The sequence below is a fragment of the Lissotriton helveticus genome, chromosome 9 (genome assembly GCF_964261635.1).
Source record: "Lissotriton helveticus chromosome 9, aLisHel1.1, whole genome shotgun sequence".
Lineage (NCBI taxonomy): Eukaryota > Metazoa > Chordata > Amphibia > Caudata > Salamandridae > Lissotriton > Lissotriton helveticus.
The window spans coordinates 29230223-29251208 of NC_136070.1; the positions used below are offsets into that span (position 1 = coordinate 29230223).

Sequence of the window (20986 nt, forward strand, 5' to 3'; positions counted from 1 at the left end):
TGAAAGCAAGACACAAAACCTTAAAGAGGATACGCTTCCTTACAGGAAGCCAATGTAGGGAGCGCAGAACATTTGTCACCGAACAGAATCTGGGCAGGCCGACAATCGCCCTAGCCGCAGCATTCTGAACCCGCTGCAGGCGAGTTAACTCGGCCTGGTTGGCCCCGGCCAGAAGAGAGCTAGCATAATCCAGGCGAGAGATGATAGTTGCCTGGATCATCAGCTGCCTGGTCGGGGCATCGAAGAACTTGAGAACAGGTCTCAAGCCTCTTAACAGACCAAAGCAGCAGGCAGCAGTTTTTTTGGTGTGCCCTACAAAGGTGAGGCCCGCATCCAGCCAGACCCCCAGATTTTTCACCTCCGACACCGGGGTCGGAGTGGGTCCCAGCTCTGAAGGCCACCATTGGTCGCCTCACAGCTCCACTCCCTTACCGACAACCATTACCTCTGTTTTAGTGGCATTTAGCTGGAGACAGTTACCTGTCAACCAGCTAGCCACCGCCTTCAGTCCAGACTGAAACCTCAAGTCAAGTCAGAAAATTTATATAGCGCGCTACATACCCAGAGGGTCTCAAGGCGCTTGAAGAGGGGAGGGGAATTACTGGTCAAATATCCACGTTTTAAGTTGCTTTCTGAATGCTAGGTGGTTCTGAGTGAGGCGAAGGTGAGTGGGAAGTGAGTTCCAAGTTTTAGCTGCCAGGTAGGAAAAGGATCTACCTCCCGTGGTGGTTTTGTTGATGCGAGGTACAGTGGCCAGGGCTTGGTTGGATGATCGTAGCTGGCGTGAGGGGGTGTAGAAGGACAGTCTTGCGTTGAGGCATTCTGGTCCGATTTCGTAGAGTGCTTTGTGTGCGTGGGTTAGGAGCCGGAAAGTGATCCTCTTATTGACGGGGAGCCAGTGGAGGTTTTTCAGGTGACCAGAGATGTGTTCGTTGCGCGGGATGTCTAATATGAGCCTGGCTGAAGCGTTCTGGATTCGTTGGAGTTTTTTCTGGAGTTTAGCGGTAGTACCGGCGTAGAGGGTGTTTCCATAGTCCAGTCGGCTCGTGACCAGAGCGTGGGTGACCGTTTTCCTAGTTTCAGTGGGGATCCAACGAAATGTTTTTTTGAGCATGCGAAGAATGTTGAAGCAGGATGAGGAGACGGCGTTGACTTGTCTGTTCATTGAAAGTGAGGAATCCAGGATGACGCCCAGGTTCCGTGCGTGGTCTGTCGGGATGGGTGCTTTTCCAAGGGCTTCTGGCCACCAAGAGTCGTCCCATGCGCAGGGGGAGGTACCTAAGATGAGGACTTCTGTTTTATCTGAGTTCAGTTTCAGACGGCTGTGTTTCATCCATTCGGCTACTTCTTTCATACCTTCGTGTAGGTTAGTTTTGGCGGTGCTAGGGTCATTGGTGAGTGATAGGATCAGTTGAGTGTCATCCGCGTAGGAGATGATGTTAAGGTTGTGTTGGCGGGCGATGGCCGCGAGGGGGCTCATGTATACGTTGAAAAGGGTGGGGCTGAGTGAAGATCCTTGTGGTACGCCGCAGATGACTTCAGTGGCCTCTGACTTGAATGGTGGAAGGCGGACTCTCTGGGTTCTTCCGGTGAGGAACGAGGTGATCCATTCTAGTGCTTTTCCTTGGATTCCGATGTTTCTGAGGCGCTGTAGAAGGGTGCTATGGCAGACTGTGTCGAAGGCTGCGGAGAGGTCGAGGAGGATGACGGCGACTGTGTCTCCATTGTCCAGTAGAGTTCGAATGTCGTCTGTTGCTGCGATGAGGGCGGTCTCAGTGCTGTGTTTAGCTCGGAAGCCGGACTGTGAGGAGTCGAGGGATTTGTTGGCTTCGAGGAAGGCGGCGAGCTGGTTGTTGACAGCTTTCTCGATGACTTTGGCCGGGAATGGAAGGAGCGAGATGGGGCGGTAATTTTTGAGTTCGGTGGGGTCCGCTGTGGGTTTTTTCAGAAGGGCGCTGAGTTCAGCGTGTTTCCAGCTTTCCGGGAAGGTGGCGGAGTTGAAGGAGCAGTTGATGACGTCACGGAGGTGCGGTGCTATGATGGAGTCTGCTTTGTTGAAGATGTGGTGAGGGCATGGGTCTGTGGGGGATCCTGAGTGGATGGAGTTCATCAGGCGGATGGTGTCCTCAGTGGAGATTGGGTTCCAGTCATTAAGGATGTTCGAGGGGGGTGAAGGTCCAGCAGATGGTTGGGTGGGTTGGTCTCCGGGTTGGTCGTCGAAGCTGTTGTGGATGTCTGCAATTTTGTTGTGGAAGAATGAAGCTAGGGAGTCGCAGAGGGCTTGAGAGGGGGTGATGTCGTTAGAGTTGGCCGAGGGATTGGTAAATTCCTTGACGATGTTGAAAAGTTCCTTGCTGTTGTGGGCGTTGTTATCTAGTCGGTCCTTGAAGGCGGTTTTCTTGGCCTTTCGGATCAGTTGGTGGTGTATGCGGGTGGCGTTTTTGAGGGCGTCCTTGGTGTTGGTGGTTGGGTCTTTTTTCCAGGCCTTCTCGAGGGAACGGCAGAGTTTCTTGGATTTCTTAAGATCATCGTTGAACCATGAGGCCTTCTTGCTGCCAAGTTTGCTTTGTCGTTTTTTCAGTGGTGCTAGGATGTCGGCGCTGTTGGATAACCATAGGGTGAGGTTGGTGGCGGCTTGGTCGGGGTTTGAGGAGTGGGCTGGGGGGTTTAGAAGAAGCGATGAGGAGATCTGGTCGATGGTGATTTTGTTCCAGTTTCCAAACCTAGGGGCCTCGGTCTCCGCGTCCCCGCTGAGAGTAACCGCCAGCTGTGTGTCGTCGGCATATGAGACCAGAGTTAGGCCCCACTGCCTAGCGACATCAGCCAGCGGTCTCATGTAAAGATTGAACAACGTGGGACTCAGCGAGGACCCCTGCGGAACCCCCATGGCCAGCGGCTGGATTTTGGACTTGAAGGGAGGAATGGCAACACAAAAGGAGCGGTCATCGAGAAAGGAGCGGAACCATTGCAACACCTGGCCGCCAATGCCATACTCCTCAAGCCGATGCAGGAGGATGCTGTGAGATACCGTGTCAAAGGCGGCGCTAAGATCTAACAATATAAGCGCCGCCGTTTGACCAGCATCCAGCCTTGCACGGAGATGTTCCACCATCACAAGTAACGCGGTCTCCGTGCTGTGACCAGCACGGAAGCCGTTTTGTGTGGGGTCGAGGGCATTGGTCCGGACAAGATGTTCAGACAGGGCCAAGTTGACATGGGCCTCTGTGATCTTTGCCGGCCAGGGTAGCAACGAGATGGGACGGTAACTTTCGGGCTTAGACGGGTCCAGTGAGGGCTTTTTGATGATTGGGGACACCACAGCTTGCTTCCACCTAGCTGGAACTACTCCCGATTCCAAGGAGAGGTTGACAAGGGACCGCACAGCTGAGCGTCCCATAAAAGCCTGATCTCGAAAGAGAGCGGGCCTTACTGGATCAGAGGGAGATCCGGATTTGATCTGCAGTGCAAGTTTGTCAAACCCATCCATGGTAAGAGGGGGGAAGGCAAGCAGAGTAGTCTGATGTGGTGGCCCACTGGTACTTTCCCAACCGGACCCTATGCTGGGGAATGTCCGATATATGGCTTGGACTTTCCCCAAGAAATGTGAAGCAAGGGATTCACAGTGGGAAAGGGAGGTTACAGTCAAGGAGGTCGTCCGCTTTGCCATAAGATCTTTCACGGCCTTAAAAATGGCCTTAGACGGATTGGCACTGTTCCTGAATTCTGCGGCATAAAAAGCCGCTCGAGCTCGGCAAATAGCCCGATGGTAGAGCTTTACGGACCTGGCATATGCAGCTTTTAAATCAGCCCCATAGGTCTTCCTCCAAGCCCTCTCCGCCCGTCTACAGGCTCCCTTCAGGGCACGAAGGGCGCCATCGTACCAGGGACTTGACTCTCTAGAGTTGACTTTAGACGATACAATAGGTATCAGAGAGTCAAGAGCCCTGGTAATCCAGGAACAAAAGAGGTCATACCCCTTTTCTACATCCGTCAAAGGACCCAGCGGCTCCTCTAGTAGAAGAAGATGAAAGTCTTCTAACCTAAGTTTATTCCAAGCTCTCCTTGGTACCCGCCTAGCCGAAGCGATGGAAGAGGTGGCTAAGACAGGACAAAGAATGGACACCAAGAAGTGGTCTGTCCATTCTACCGGTAAGATAGAGATAATTTTAATCTCCGGTAAATTAGTGAAAAAGGGATCTAAAATATGCCCCCCCCGTATGGGTCGGCTGGGAGACCATCTGGGAAAGTTGAAAGGCCTCTAGGTCAGAAATAACGGATCGCACTGTCAGACCTGAGAGGGTGTCGAAATGGAGATTTAAATCACCCATGATGGAAAAGTTGGCACAGTCTGCGACCAAGGTGCCAACAATGTCGGGGAAAGCATTTCTAAACACCACATCGCTGCCGGGCGGACGATAAACGACCATCCCGGAAAGCGTAAACTCAGGGCAGACAGAGACCTTAAACAAGGCACTTTCACACCCAGGGATATTAAGGGCACTCCACACACAAGAAAAGCTGGACCTTACTATTAGAGCTATGCCCCCACCTCTGGACGATCTATTCAAGGTGTACATAGAATAGCCAGGGGGGCAGGTTAGATTGGGAATAGCATTATCCACATCCTGGAGCCAGGTTTCAGTTAAGGCAAATATGTCCGGGGCTTCCTCCTCAATGAGGTCATAGATGTTCTGATGATGTTTCAGAGCTGACCTAACATTAAGGTTCAGGATCCGCAGAGAGGAAGGGGGATCTCTAATACGGCGAGCAGCCAGGGAGTTGTTCCGAGGGAGAGGCCACGGAGAGTCAAGAGCCCACCCTTTACAAGGGCACTGATAGGGGTCTCGTAACGGATGCACCGGTGGATGGAAGCAACTAGGACTCACCTGACCGATAGAATACAGGCACTCCCGCGAATATGTCAGCATGGCGGCGCAAGAATGGAACACTAGCCGCCAACCAGAATCCCGCGACGTCCAGCACGTCCTTAGCGCGGACGGGCGCAGACGGGCAGGACTCTGGCACGACTCCGGCCACGTGAGGACACGCCCGCTGCGCGATCCCGCTGCGCTAGGGGAGGAGCATTAAGTAGGTGTTCCCAGGCGGCGCATGTGCACTCAAGCGCTGTCAGATAGTAACGCCTCGCTCCACTCACCCCACTCCAAGATGGCGACCTACAACACACAGGGCACCCACCCCAGGACCAGACCCGCCCAAACGGCGGTGCGGGGCTCAAATTATTGTGCAGGTAAGGGCGAAATTAAAAAGCAGGGTCAAGTGACCAGAAATAACACAAGATGTTTAAAACAGCAGTTTTCTGCCAAAACGCGCTAAGCGCTCTCGCAGCGTCAGCTACCTTGTCAGGGGCCGGAAGCAAGGGGGACTCGCCTTAAGTAGGTGTTCCCAGGCGGCACATGCGCACTCAAGCGCTGTCAGATAGTAACGCCTCGCTCCACTCACCCCACTCCAAGATGGCGACCTACAACACACAGGGCACCCACCCCAGGACCAGACCCACCCAAACGGCGGTGCGGGGCTCAAATTATTGTGCAGGTAAGGGCGAAATTAAAAAGCAGGGTCAAGTGACCAGAAATAACACAAGATGTTTAAAACAGCAGTTTTCTGCCAAAACGCGCTAAGCGCTCTCGCAGCGTCAGCTACCTTGTCAGGGGCCGGAAGCAAGGGGGACTCGCCTTAAGTAGGTGTTCCCAGGCGGCGCATGCGCACTCAAGCGCTGTCAGATAGTAACGCCTCGCTCCACTCACCCCACTCCAAGATGGCGACCTACAACACACAGGGCACCCACCCCAGGACCAGACCCGCCCAAACGGCGGTGCGGGGCTCAAATTATTGTGCAGGTAAGGGCGAAATTAAAAAGCAGGGTCAAGTGACCAGAAATAACACAAGATGTTTAAAACAGCAGTTTTCTGCCAAAACGTGCTAAGCGCTCTCGCAGCGTCAGCTACCTTGTAATGCAGGCAATATTATGTATGCACGGAGTATAGGAATCTTAAGGATTGTGGCAGGATCTTGCTACCGTCTTCCAGGTTTCATATTGCTTTTGTAGCTTATTTGGTAATTTTTTCGGTATCCTTCCTGAAGGGATGCAGTCATGGTCTAAACAGAACTGTTCCTCACTACTGAAAGATTTCCTTTTTACTTGTTTGTACTTTAAAAATGTCGTCCTCTTTGGTCATGTAATGTTATTGTGTAAGCCTTTCTCTAAAATCTTTAACTTCTCTCTCTTGAATTGACTTTGCCTGCCAACTGCAAGTGGCAGTGTGTAATAATCTTAATAGCATCTGCGCAATCTGGCATGCAAGAAATCAGAGAAACGATGGCGAGCACTCCAGCATGTTGGGAAGACCATGCCTGGCTTTTTTTATGTAGCTGCTGCATGGCTAGCTATGCTCATACTCTATTGTTAGATTTCACCCATATATTCCTGGGAGCACTGCTGTACCACAACTTATGAAGAAATGGCGCATATAATTTAGTGATCCGTTTAAGGTCGCGGGCTGCGACTACTCCCCGTCCCTCTACATACAAAACACCCCTCTGAGTGAGACTTTTCCACCACTTTCTCCGCTAGGGAACCTTTTCCTCTGATGTTGCCAGTGCTCTCTCCCTATGTCCTCCGACCTGGGGGACGAGGCGGACGGCGCCTCCCAGTAACACCGGGACTGATGCCTTCTTTGGAACTATGACGATGCCCCACAGGCAGAAACTATAAACTGTTTGTACTTACCGTGGAGCCAGAGTACCCTTGGCCACTGTCCGGTGGAGCTGTCCTATGCAGCTATAGAGAAGTCTGGCTCTAGGTCTCCCCCTCGGCCGTCACCTACCCAGCCGGACATCGGACATTGTTTTTCACGGTTCTTCACATTTTTATCTGTCTCTCTCCTCGACTGCTTTGTTCCCCTTGGAGTGCTTTCCCCTTTCAGGTCTTCCTGACTCTGTCTTCTTTCCTCTCCCCTATTAACCTCCTCCCCTCCCCCCACTACCTTCCATTCCCCATTGGACGTGTGCCTTGGATATGCTACGAGCTAATATCTTATATTGTTGTGTAAGCTCACGTTTTTCTCCTAAGCATATACTGCTAACTACAACTGTGTAACACTGTCCTGAAACAATGTCCTATCTCATGTAAAGCGCTCTGATACCTCCGGGTCTCGCCAGCGCTATATAAAACTTTTCAAATAAAAATAAATAAATGCTGCAAGTTGGAAAAGTGGCCGCTGATCAGTACTTGGGAAAGGCTATCATACACTTAGCAGAACCTGAACATCCTACTTGGCACCAGAAAGATTCAAGTCAAGTCAAGTCAGAATTGATATAGCGCACTACATACCCAGTGGGTCTCAAGGCGCTTGAGGAGGGGGGGGAGGATTACTTATCGAATATCCAGGTTTTAAGCTGTTTTCTGAAGGCAAGGTGGTTTTGAGTAAGTCGGAGGTGGATGGGAAGGGAATTCCAGGTTTTGGACGCTAAGTAGGAGAAGGATCTTCCCCCCATGGTGGCTTTGTGGATGCGCGGAACAGCGGCGAGGGCTTGGTTGGACGAACGCAGCTGGCGGGTGGGGGTGTAAAAGGAAAGGCGCGTGTTGAGACAATCAGGTCCAATTTTGTATAGGGCTTTGTGTGCGTGGGTGAGGAGACGGAACGTTATTCTCTTGTTGACGGGGAGCCAGTGAAGGTCTTTCAGGTGAACGGAAATGTGGTCTGTGCGGGGGATGTCTAGTATGAGTCTGGCTGAAGCATTTTGGATGCGTTGGAGTTTTTTCTGCAGTTTTGCGGTGGTACCGGCGTAAAGGGTGTTTCCGTAGTCCAGACGGCTTGTAACCAGTGCGTGGGTGACCGTTTTTCTTGTTTTTCTGGGGATCCAGCGAAATGTTTTTTTGAGCATGCGTAGGATGTTGAAGCATGATGATGAGACGGCGTTGACTTGTCTGGTCATCGAGAGTGAGGAGTCCAGGATGATGCCCAGGTTCCGTGCGTGGTCCGTCGGTATGGGGGCTTTTCCTAGGGCCGTTGGCCACCAAGAATCGTCCCAGGCGGAAGGGGATGAACCTAAGATGAGGACTTCCATTTTGTCCGAGTTCAGTTTCAGATGGCTGTGCTTCATCCACTCGGCTACTTCTTTCATCCCTTCATGTAGGTTGGTTTTGGCGGTGGTTGGGTCTTTTGTGAGTGATCGGATCAACTGAGTGTCATCAGCGTAGGAGATGATGTTGAGGTTGTGTTGACGTGCAATGGTTGCGAGGGGGCTCATGTAGACGTTGAAGAGGGTGGGGCTGAGTGATGATCCTTGCGGGACGCCGCAGATGACTTCGGTGGCCTCTGACTTAAAAGGGGGGAGGCGGACTCTCTGAGTTCTTCCAGCAAGGAACGAGATGATCCAGTCCAATGCTTTTCCTTGAATTCCGATGTTTCTGAGGCGTTGTATCAGGGTGCTATGGCAGACTGTGTCGAAGGCTGCGGAGAGGTCAAGGAGGATGAGGGCGACTGTGTCTCCGTTGTCCAGTAGTGTTCGAATGTCGTCTGTTGCTGCGATGAGGGCGGTCTCGGTGCTGTGTTTGGCTCGGAAGCCAGACTGTGAGGAGTCGAGTGATTTGTTTGTTTTGAGGAAGGCGGCGAGCTGATTGTTGATGGCTTTCTCAATGACTTTGGCAGGGAATGGGAGGAGCGAGATGGGGCGGTAGTTTTTGAGTTCGGTGGGGTCAGCTGTGGGTTTCTTCAGAAGGGCGCTGAGTTCGGCGTGTTTCCAGCTTTCTGAGAATGTGGCGGAGTTGAGGGAGCAGTTGATGACGTCTTGGAGATGGGGTGCGATAATGGAGTCTGCTTTGTTGAAGATGGATGGGGGCATGGGTCTGTAGGGGATCCTGAGTGGATGGAGTTCATCAGGCGAATGGTGTCTTCTGTGGTGATTGGGTTTCAGTCGAAAAGGTTATTCGGAGGAGGTACAGGTTCGGAGGTGAGTGGGGTGGACTGGTTTACGGGTTGGTTGTCCAAGCCTTTATGAATGTCGGCGATTTTGTCATGAAAGAATGAGGCGAGGGAGTAGCAGAGGACTTGAGAGGGGGTGATGTCGTTAGAGCTGGCGGTGGGGTTGGTGAATTCTTTGATGATGTTGAAAAGTTCCTTGCTGTTGTGGGCGTTGTTGTCTAGTCGGTCTTTGAGTGCTGATTTCTTGGCTGTCCGGATTAGTTGGTGGTGTTTGCGGTTGGCGTTTTTGAAGGCGGCTTGGGTGATAGTGTTTGGGTCTTTTTTCCAAGTTTTGTCAAGGGAACGACAGAGCTTCTTGGATTTCGTAAGGTCATCGTTGAACCAGGGGGCGTTCTTGCTTCCTTGCTTGATTTGATGTTTTTTCAGGGGTGCTAGTTTGTCAGTGGTTTGGGTTAGCCATTGTGTGAGGTTGATGGCGGCTTGGTTAGGGTTCGTTGAATAGGCAGGTTTTTTTTGAAGAAGCGATGTGGAGATCTGGTCGATGGTGACTTTGTTCCAATTTCTTCGCAGAGTTGGTTGAGGGTGGTTGTGGATTGTGGTCTTATTGTAAATGAAGTGGATGCAACTGTGGTCCGTCCAGTGGAGGGGTGTGGTGTGAGTAAAGGAGATATGCTTTCTGGAAGTGAAGATAGGGTCGAGTGTGTGTCCTGCATAGTGTGTGGGGGTGTTAACAAGTTGTTTGAGTCCGAGATTGGCGAGATTGTCCAGAAGGGTGGTAGTGTTACTGTCGTTGCTCTTTTCCAGATGGAAATTAAGGTCTCCCAGTAGAATGTATTCTACCGAGGGGAGGGCGTGTGGGGTGATGAAGTCAGTGATGTCTTCGCTGAATTTTGTACGGGGTCCTGGTGGCCTGTAGAGGAGGGTGCCTCTGAGTGTGGTCTTGGGGTCGGTGTGGATCTGGAAGTGAAGGTGTTCGGCGATAGCGATTATAAAAAGCAAAATGTTATAAATTATGATTTGAAACGGCTTCTTCTTAAAAGAAACCTAGCTGTTTCTCCACCTCCCCCTTTCATGGAAGAAAATATTCCTTAGCACACTTTTCTTTGTAATGTTCACTCTTTAAAATATTTGTTTGCACTGTTTCACAGTGTGAATCTCTTCTGGATTCACATGCTGTGCATTATTCTGCCATTTAGTGGTTGGGTCCTGAATTCTCCACTGTTTTATAGTCTTATTTTTTTATTTTTTTAGTGGTGGGTCAATTGAACCCCGTTTGGAGACTCTTGTGACGTTGCACTGCTTACTCCGGATGCTCCCACCTTTGGTCATTATTTTCATATTCTTTTTTTTCCCACCATTTGGTCTGGGTGCCTGCTGGAAGATCGCCCATACAAGAAAGAAGTTCAGATGGAGTTCTGAAGATGTTTGTCGCAAAATTCACCAAAATTCGATGGCAACACTGACGAAAGCTATCAGTGGAGATTTCAGGAGCAGACAAATGTCCTCGATGGATTTTGAGAATGTGTGTTGAGGGACTTCCCTGTGTGGCCCATTCCATTCTAGCTCTGCAGTAATTTCACCACAAGTTCTTGCAGAGGGACGGTCTTCTACCTCATTCTGCGTTGCTGAAATGAAGAGTGCAAAGCCTGCTCCGTTTACACCTTGAAGATGCTGAGGGTGAGAGTGACAAATGAGCCCACCACAACATGCAGGGACAACAGATGAGTACAACCCTAAGTGAGCTAAGTCTTTCATGCGAAAAAGAGGAAAATGTCACAGAAGAAGGTGAAACATCTGACACATATCTACTGATCGTCAAGAGCCAGGCAGCCATAAAAAAGATCAGAAGTTCTAGGTCCTCGAAAAAAATGCCAGTCAGGAAAACGGACTCAAGGTCGTTGAAGGGAGCCTGGGAGTTGAATCGCTCGCTGACTTCATAGACACACCGAGGAGACAAGGAGCCCCTTGGATCCCTCGAAGGGGACACGGGAGGAGGAAAAACTCCTGAGAAATACAAGTTCTCGAAGGATCGATAGGGGAAAGGACGTTTCAACGTCGAAATAAGGTTCTTGAGCAAAACATAGAAGCTCGATGACCAAAATGTTATCGAAAGACTCTTTGATGCTGAAGAAAAGGCAGCAGAAATGGAAGAACAGGAGTTTCTAAGCTGAGATGGCTACCCTTCTACAGAAAAAAGAGGGCTTTGATGAAAGTCTAAAGGGTTATTGGATACCCCGAAGTCTTTGACACCGAAGGATTTGAGAAACCTGGATTATCTTCAGCAAGTGGACTGGATACTTCTCCAGAGATACAGATGGATTTTCTGTGGAACCTCCTACTACAGAAGGTTTTTCACTTCATTCAGTAATCCAAACAGTGGTTGAGGTTCTTGATCTGCAACTCTCTTCAGTTAACTTCAAATCAAATGTATTGACAGAGGTTCTCCTTCCTACCCATCCAGCCTCTGAGTCATTATTACCTTTTAATAAGGGTCTACTTGAACCTATTCTGGCAATTTGGAAAAGCCTTTCTGAAGCCCATCCCCTAAAAATAAAAACTGGTGGGCTAAATATTACCACTCTGCTCCAGGAGATCTGGCGTTTTTACCGGCCCACCTATCACCGTAACCCAAGAGTTCGAGGCATGTGGGCTGCTAAATTCATATCTTAGCATTAGATCGCCGCCTAGTGTTGGGTCCGGATGATCGCACATTGTTGTCCTGGAAGAGTCTTCGAAGTATCCTGAGATAGGTGGCTCCTCCCCTGGACTACAGTGCGCATGGGCATCGGCTCCATCCTCAGATTGTTTTTTTCCGCCATTGGGTTCGGATGCGGTCTCGACTTCTCTCTGTAGGAACCGAGTAAAACTTACTTTTTAAGACCAAAAGGTCTTATATTTTATAGCGTCGGTATTGTTTGCGCACGGTCTCGAGTTCTTCCAACTCTTGGAGTCGGATTCAGCGGAGTTTTTCACTCTTCGGACGTCGAGGCCTTCTCATCGCGACACGACCGCTACTTTCAAGCATGGAGCGGAGTCCCTTTAAGGACTGTCCGCTCTGTGGGTCTAAGTACCCACATATAGACCTGCACCCGGTCTGTAACAAATGCCTTTCACCGGACCATGACGACGGCAAGTGCAAGGCCTGCGCTCAGTTCCGGTCAAAGAAAACTCTTAAGCTCCGGCGCGCGGTGCGCCTGGAGGCCAGACAAGCGGCCCCAGATCCAGAAAACATCTTCGGCGACCAAGAAGAAGATGAACAGGGTCATCATCTCCAGATATCCCCACCCGAAACGGAGGTCGAGGCGGATCCGGCGGACGACGACGGAGTCGCGGGTCAAGGCCTTGAATACGTCGACGAGGTAGGGGACGTCGAAGAAATTTATGGGGCCGCGGAAGATAGCTCAGGGGACGAGCTATGCCCCGAAGGTTTCGAAGATCACGATCGGGTCACGGGATCGCCAGTCGGCCTTACCCAAGACCCCGTGCCGCAAGCCACGGCCCCGCCATCAGGCCCGGCCACGGACATACTTGCTGAGCAGGCCACATCGAAACCGAAACCGAAACCTACAGTGTCGACTACACCTAAAATGGCCGACCCGAAAACGAAACCGAAACTTATGGACTCGAGCGTCCCTAAAATGGCGGCCGGCACACAGAAAACTACTGCACCCACCGCCGCATCGGCTCCGTCGACCTCCGGTCCGCAGAAGTCGAAGAAGCCGGTCGATTCCAAAGGGTCAAAATCGGCGCAAGAGGAGGGATCCTCTTCAAAAGGTGGTCGGCACGAATCGACCGCGCCGACACCGTCTAAGCACGCCAAGGCCAGCGGCACGGCTCCGGTTACGCCTGGGACTCCGTCGGTCGGTCGCGTAGTGGACGCGGAACCGACGAAGGCGCACGGATCGACAGCTGGCACATCTGCGCATCGATCCAAGGACTCTGGGTCGGCGACAACTGCATCGGCGTCCAAACCTAAGAAAGGCCACCATGACGTCGGATCCGAGGGGAAGGTCAAGACACCCTCGTCAGCGCCAAAAGACACTGTGAGTGAAGCGTCCCCCATCGCCGCATCGCTACAGAGAATCAGGGACAAGGCCGCTGCTATGTCGGCTCCGTTGCCGTCGCCTCAGACGCCGACGGACGCTCCGGCAAAGCCTAAGAGTAAGCTTCTCTTCCTTCTGCCGCCGAAAGAGGCTCCGAAGGCTTTTTCCACGAAATCGACGCCAAAGAAGTCGGATTCTTCTACGGCAGGTGCACCTTCAGGTTGAGAACTCGAATCAGAGGACGATTCGGAGCACTTCATCGACGCCAACACAGGCAAATTAACCCTATACAAGAGGAGGATCACTTCGGAGCCTCTGGACTCCTATGTCATCCCACTAAAGAAGAAAAGGGTGCCTCTGGACGCTTCTAACCTGATAGAGCCTATCCAGCCTCCTCCTAGAAGAAGCCCTACTCCCTCACCAGACCAATCTGAGGGTGAGGGATATGATGAACAGGACCAATACACCTTCCCCATCAATGAACCAGATGCACATCCAGATGCATATGATGACATTGGTGACCAAGGCACCCAGAGTGTGGGGCAAGATCCACAACCATTCAGTGCACGTGCATCCCCAACAGAGGATTCTGCAGGTTTTCATGCACTAATTGAGAGGGCAGCTGCTAATCATGATGTGGACATGCATGCTGACCCGGTTGAAGAAGACTTTCTCTTTGACACGTTTTCAGTCTCTGAGAGGACTGTAAAGACACTGCCTATGCTCAAGGGAGTCCTCAAACATGCTGCGGACATCTTTAAGGAACCCACTAGGGCGAGAGTGGTCAATCCACGTATTGAAAAAAAGTACAGACCAGCACCTGCAGACCCTGCATACATTCGGGGACAGTTGCCGCTGGACTCCCTGGTGGTCGCCAATGCCCGCAAATGGGCCAACTCCCAGACAACGGGTGAAGCTCCTCCCCCGGATAAGGAGTCCAAAGTGCTAGAGGCAGGGGGCAAAAGAGTAGCTGCACAGGCTGCCAACTTTTGGCGTATTTCTAATACACAAGCACTCTTAGCACGTTACGATAGGGCGCATTATGACACCCTAGAACAGATTGTACAACACCTGCCTCCAAAGTTTCAAGAGGGCACAAAACTGCTTATAGAGGAAGGAAAATTGATCTCCAACGCAGCCATCAAGTGTGCACTTGACGCCGCAGACACAGCAGCTAGGGCGATCAACACTAGCGTCATGCTAAGACGACAGGCTTGGCTCCGCATATCTGGGTTTAAACCTGATATTCAGACAACCATCCTTAATCAGCCAGTCAATCCTGACCGACTGTTTGGTCCAGATGTTGACACCACCCTCGAAAAGATAAAAAAGGACACAGAGACTGCTAAGTCCATGGGGGCCCTACAGTCACAACAGTTTCGTGGCAACAATTTTCGTCGCTCAGGTGCACGTGGAGTCACCAGAGGACAAATGGGTCAACAATCTCAATTCTCAAAAGGTGGAGCACAATCCTCGTTCACAAAACAGAACAAGGGAGGTTACAGAAATAACAGCAACAGAGGTCGCGGCAGAGGAAACAACAGCTCCCGCTCCTCTACCCCAAGCAAACAGTGACTCTCTGTCACTGCCCCCCGACCACTTAACACCTGTCGGGGGGAGACTGCACCAGTTCCTGCCCGTCTGGAGAAACATCACCACAGACAGGTGGGTGCGTCAACTAGTCCAGTATGGTTATTGCCTAGAGTTGAAATCCACTCCACCCAACATCCCGCCAAGGCAAAGGCCTATGTTCGCAGAGCACTTGCACTTATTGCAGCAGGAGGTAGTGGTGATGCTGCAAAAAGGCGCAATCGAGCTCGTGCCAGTGGAGGAGGAAGGCACAGGAGTGTATTCCCTGTACTTCCTTATCCCAAAGAAGGACGGATCTCTCAGACCCATTCTGGATCTACGTCCCCTAAACCTGTATATACTGTCAGAACATTTCCATATGCTCACACTGCAACAGATTCTTCCCTTATTAAACCAGGGGGACTTCTTAGCAACCTTAGACCTCAAGGATGCTTATTTCCACATACCACTACACCCGTCCCACAGAAAATACCTCAGGTTCACTATCCAAGGCAAACATTATCAATTCAAAGTCCTACCCTTCGGAGTCACCACAGCCCCAAGGGTGTTTACAAAGTGTCTGGCGACAGTAGCGGCGCACCTCAGGAGGCAGGGCATCCATGTCTACCCCTACCTGGACGACTGGCTCGTTCAAGCCAAGTCAGAACAACAGTGTGCCGCGGACATGTCGACTACCATTCACCTCCTTCACGATCTAGGTTTCCGTTGAACTACCCAAAGTCGCACCTTCAACCGGCGCATGTCCGGCAGTTTCTAGGCGCGACGATCAATACCCTGACAGCCGTGGCTCAACCAAACCAAGTCAGGATAGACAGCATGCAGTCTCTGATCCAGAAGTTCAGATCACAACACTCACTTCCAGCGAGAGTGTTCATGCAGTTGATAGGCATGATGGCCTCCTGCATCTTCATAGTCCCTCACGCACGGCTACATATGCGCCCGCTCCAGGAGTGCTTAGCAAATCAGTGGACACAGGCTCAGGGACAATTAACAGACCTAGTGTTGGTTACCAGTCGGGCATACGACTCTCTGCATTGGTGGACTCCACACAACCTTTGCAAGGGCCGACTGTTCCAGGAGCCAGTGCCACAGATTACCCTGACAACGGACGCATCTCTCCAGGGATGGGGAGCTCATCTGCTCAATTACACTGTGCAGGGACTATGGACGACGCAGCAACAGAAGATGCACATCAACTATCTGGAACTGATGGCAATCTTCATGGCACTCAAGTCCTTCATTGTACATCTGTGCAACAAGGTAGTGTTGGTCCGAACGGACAACATGACCGCGATGTACTACATTCAAAAGCAGGGGGGCACCCACTCGCCGCAGCTGTCTCATCTGGCTCAGGGCATGTGGAAGTGGGCCATCCAGAGGAACATCTTCCTCATGGCAGAACACCTCCCGGGCAAGGACAATCTAATGGCGGATCTGCTCAGGAGACACAGCCATCAAATGCACGAGTGGGAGTTACACCCATCTGTACTCCACCCGTACTTCCAGCAGTGGGGTCATCCGGAGATAGACCTGTTTGCAACAAAAGAAAACGCAAAATGCCAACACTTTGCCGCCAGGTTCCCTCACCCACAGTCGCAGGGGAATGCGATATGGATGAACTGGTCAGGCAAATTTGCGTACGCTTTTCCGCCAGCCCCTCTGATACCGCTGGTGGCAAGAAAGCTAATGCAGCACGCGATGACTCTCATCCTAGTTGCTCCAACGTGGGCGCGCCAAGCATGGTACACCACGTTCCTCGAACTCTCAGTGGTGCCGCATCAAAGACTGCGCCTCACGCCCAGACTTTTGACGCAGAACCATGGAGAAATACAGCATCCAGATCCGCAACAGCTCAACCTGGCGATCTGGCTCCTGAAGTCCTAGAGTTCGGATACCTTAACTTACCTCCAGAATGCATGAACATCATCAAGGAGGCAAGGAAGCCAACTACCAGAGCATGCTATGCTGCAAAATGGAAGCGTTTTGTCATTTACTGTACGGCTAATGACATCACCCCGCTAGATGCATCTATCCCTAACATCATTTGTTACCTGCTACATCTGTACAAGTGCAATCTAGCGTACACTTCCATTCGGATACATCTATCCGCCATCGCAGCATATCTTCAGAATAGGCAGCACCTCTCTGTCTTCAGAGTGCCGGCCATCAAAGCTTTCCTTGAAGGTCTGAAACGAGTCATTCCCCCAAGAACACCGCCAGCTCCGGTGTGGAACCTCAATGTGGTCCTCACCAGACTGATGGGACCACCATTTGAACCACTGCACTCGTGTGAACTCCAGTTCCTAACGTGGAAAGTGGCTTTCCTAATTGCTATTACGTCACTGAGGCGTGTTAGTGAGCTGCAAGCGCTCACAATCCAAGAGCCATTCATTCAGATTCATCCAAATAGGGTAGTACTACGTACTAACCCCAAATTCCTTCCGAAGGTGGTGTCACAGTTTCATCTCAACCAAACTATTGACTTACCGGCATTCTTCCAAAACCCACAAACGGTGGCGGAAAGAATGCTCCATACGTTAGACGTACGGAGGGCGTTGATGTACTACATTGACAGAACACAACACTTTAGGAAAACAAAACAACTTTTCGTTGCCTTCTCACCACAACACAAAGGCAACCCTATTTCCAAAGCAGGAATAGCCAGGTGGATTGTTAAGTGCATCCAAATATGTTATCAAAAGGCCAAGCGCACTTTAACGATACCCCCAAGGGCGCACTCCACACGCAAATTGGGAGCATCCATGGCTTTCCTAGGAAACATTCCTTTAGAGGATATTTGCAGAGCAGCCACGTGGATTACACCACATACCTTTACAAAACACTACTGTGTTGATGTACATTCCAAGCAGCAAGCTGCTGTAGGACAGGCTGTTCTCAAGACACTTTTTCAAGTTTCTGCAGCTGGCACGGGCAACCGCCGCTGATGGAGGGACTGCTATGTATTCTATGCTAAGATATGAATTTAGCAGCCCACATGCCTCGAACTGAATATGCTACTTACCAGTATGCATCTGTTCTTGGCATGTAGGGCTGCTAACATTCATATCGGCCACCCTCCTCCCCGGTGCCTGTCGCAGCCTCAGATATACTATTGTATTCAATCATTAGCATGGACATCCTTTACACTTTTCACTCCATCTTCTGCCACAATGGCGAAAAACAATCTGAGGATGGAGCAGTTGCCCATGCGCACTGTAGTCCAGGGGAGGAGCCACCTATCTCAGGATACTTCGAAGACTCTTCCAGGACAACAATGTGCGATCATCCGGACCCAACACTAGGCGGCGATCTAATGCTAAGATATGAATGTTAGCAGCCCTACATGCCAAGAACAGATGCATACTGGTAAGTAGCATATTCAGTATCATCTGCGGGGTCCCTCAAGGCTCATCCCTCAGCCCCACACTATTCAACACCTACATGACCCCACTGGCCGACATAGTCAGAAACCATAGACTGAACATCATATCTTAAGCGGGCGACATTCAGCTCATCTATTCATTATCAGAAGACCCTCCTCCACAAGGGAAAACTTTCACAAATGCATGACTACCTTTGCCAACTGCATGAAAAGCAACTGCATGTAACTCCACTGACAAAATGGAGTTAGTGATATTCGGGAACACCTCCCTATGGAACGATTCATGGTGGCCCCCCAACTAGAACCTTCACCCACTCCGGCAGACCATGCCAGCAACCTTGGAATCGTATTGAATAGCAAGCTCACCACAAAAAGCCAGACCATCGCAGTCTCATCTACCTTTTTCCTCACTCTTCACATGCTCTGGCAAATCTTCAAATGGCTTCCCGTCAACACCGGACAAACCGTAGCTCAAGATCTAGTCACCAGTCAGCTGAACTATGGCAACCCACTCTACCTAGAAATCACCAGTCACCTCCTGCGAAGACTTCAGTCCATACAGAACGCTCTTAGACTTCCCTAAATAGACCCACATCACCCCTCACCTCAAGGAGACCCACTTGTTACCCATCCAGAAGAGATGCCAATTCAAGATGCTGATCCAGACACCTGCGCTCCACCTCCCTCGTTCAGATCCCCTGGATCCGTTGAAGCAACAGTGGAGGAGGTTCCTTCTCGTACCTCGCGGCCAAGTCCTGGAACAGCCTTCACCTCCAGATCTCACCTTCTCTTCTATAGTTCAGGAAAGGACGCAAGACCTGGCTGTTCAACTGATCCACTCAAAGCAGCAGCCCTCAGCGCCTAGCTACACTCACGGGTGACAAGCTACGCTAGTCAAACCCTGATTGATTGATACAGGAATCATGTTTGGCAACAAGAAAATGTTCTCTACCCCTGTGGATAGAGAATCAAAATATTTAAGACGCATTGTGAAAGAAAGAGATTTTAATGCCATACTCCTAGCAGTAAACCCTGACTTCCATTTGCGGGCTTTGCTTGGTACGGACGGTGGTTCCTCATGTTTCAGAAGATTTACATGACCACTTCCAAGAAGTCCTCACAGATTGTCAGACTGCAGTGTGGCAGAATGATACATCTGGATGAATTGGTGAACGTTAGAAGACATGCCTGGCTCAGGATTTCAGGGTTCTAATTGAATATGTATGTGCAAGGTAATCTGATAGACCTCCCGTTAAATGGCTCCATTGTATTTGGTGAGACGGCAGGTGCAGCACCTTACAGATTTAAAGCCAGCAAAAGTACAGCTCGTTTACTAGAACTCCAGTAAAGCCAGCCTCAAAGGGACAACCACCAGTCCAATACATTTTTTGGTTTTGCCAAGGGATTTTCCTTCAGGCAGTGGCAAGCTTCACAACCACAATGTCACCAGCTGTAAAATTTGTTTGTCTGCAGGTCGAGGTTGTGGATCCTTTCAGCAACCCTCCTCCTCTTTCTGTTTCTCCACTGTTCCCCTTGAGAAACAGTCCTAATTTTCGTTCCAAAACTTTCCTGAAGCCAGGAGGGGTGAAAAATGCCCTCCTTTCTGCCAGCCCGGAAGGCCTTAACTTTGGATCTGTGGACCCTTCAAATTGTGGAAAAGGGCTATGCCTTTCCATCTGTACAAGCTAAGGTAACAGCCAGGAATTGGAAAGTCGCACTACCTGGAGTCGTCACACATATAATGTACTGAAATTGCACGTGCCCGCCTCAATGGTAAAAACCAAGGCAAATACCTTATTGTCAATATATATATTCACACCCCAGCTTAGGAAACACCAAAGAATGAATTAAGAACAAATCAAAATGGGGAGGGACAGAAAGGATTAAAAAAGACGTGTGTAAAGATGACACAAACATACACAAATAAGTAAATGAGCATGCTCCGCCTCTTTTTTGAAAAATAGCGGTGCGAAGTGCACTATAAATACAGCACGACACCAGATACCTTGTGCTGTAGTGAATCTCATGCATACACCTACGTCAATCCAGGTGTTGGCTTAACATCAGGACCTTGAGTCTTCACATAGGTGATGGCAGTGGTGACAGCTCATCTCAGGCGGTCGGGCATCCCTATTTTCCTGTACTTGGACTACTCCAGGCCAGTTCACCAGCGATGGTGTTGTCTCCTGCAGTCAACAGGATCACTTCTTTTCGACCTGGGCTTTTTGATAAAAACAAATCAAATCTCACCTGTGGCCCTCCCAGCGGCTCCAGTTCTTTGGCTTGGTACTGGACATTACCCTTTTTCGGGTGTTTTCCCCTCATCAGAGGATCGCCTACATTCAGGAAATGTTCTCACTCTTTCACCACAGAGCAAGGATTACAGTCCTGACCGTCCTGAGATTCCTAGGTCTGCACGCTTCCTGCATTCTCCTGGCCATGCATGCATGTTGGTACATGAGGGCCTTACAGTGGTGCTTCCACAGGCACAGGCAGTGGCTTGAGTTGAAGGGAGGTCTGTCGCATTTCCACAGAAGTGGCTTGATGCGAGGTGTTAGTCTAACCAGATTTGCAGGATGGCTTGCTGCCCCCTCCGATTATGACCACGATAGTGATGGATGCTTCAAACCTTAGGTGTGGGAGCCCATCTGGAAAATCTGGACATCAGTGGCCTTTGGCCCTCAAAGAAGGAAGTTCTTCACATTAACCTGCTGAAATAACGAGTCGATTTGGCTGGTGCTCAAGGCCTTCCTCCCCTGCATCCAAGGTTTGTCCGTCCAGATCTATGACATCGATGTGGTACATGAACAAGCAAGGGGGAGTAGGGTATCCGCTCCTCTGCCTGCAAGTGCTGAGACTCTGGTCTTGGGCACACCACCAAGGTATCTGGCTAACCACCAGTCACCTAGCGGGGTCTCTGAATGTCGGACGGATAGATCATGAGTGCTAGTCTTCTCAGAGAATGCTCAGTGCCTGCAATTCTGTACCCTCCAGAATTCGATTGAGGAGAGCGTTGGGGGCCCTTT

The 20986-nt window shown here is 50.6% G+C and overlaps 1 protein-coding gene across 3 annotated transcripts in view; it reads left to right on the plus strand.

Moving 5' to 3' along the window:
* Window positions 1-20986, plus strand: part of STRN3 (striatin 3) — a 984550-nt gene that overhangs the window by 313166 nt on the left and 650398 nt on the right. The window lies entirely within an intron of this gene.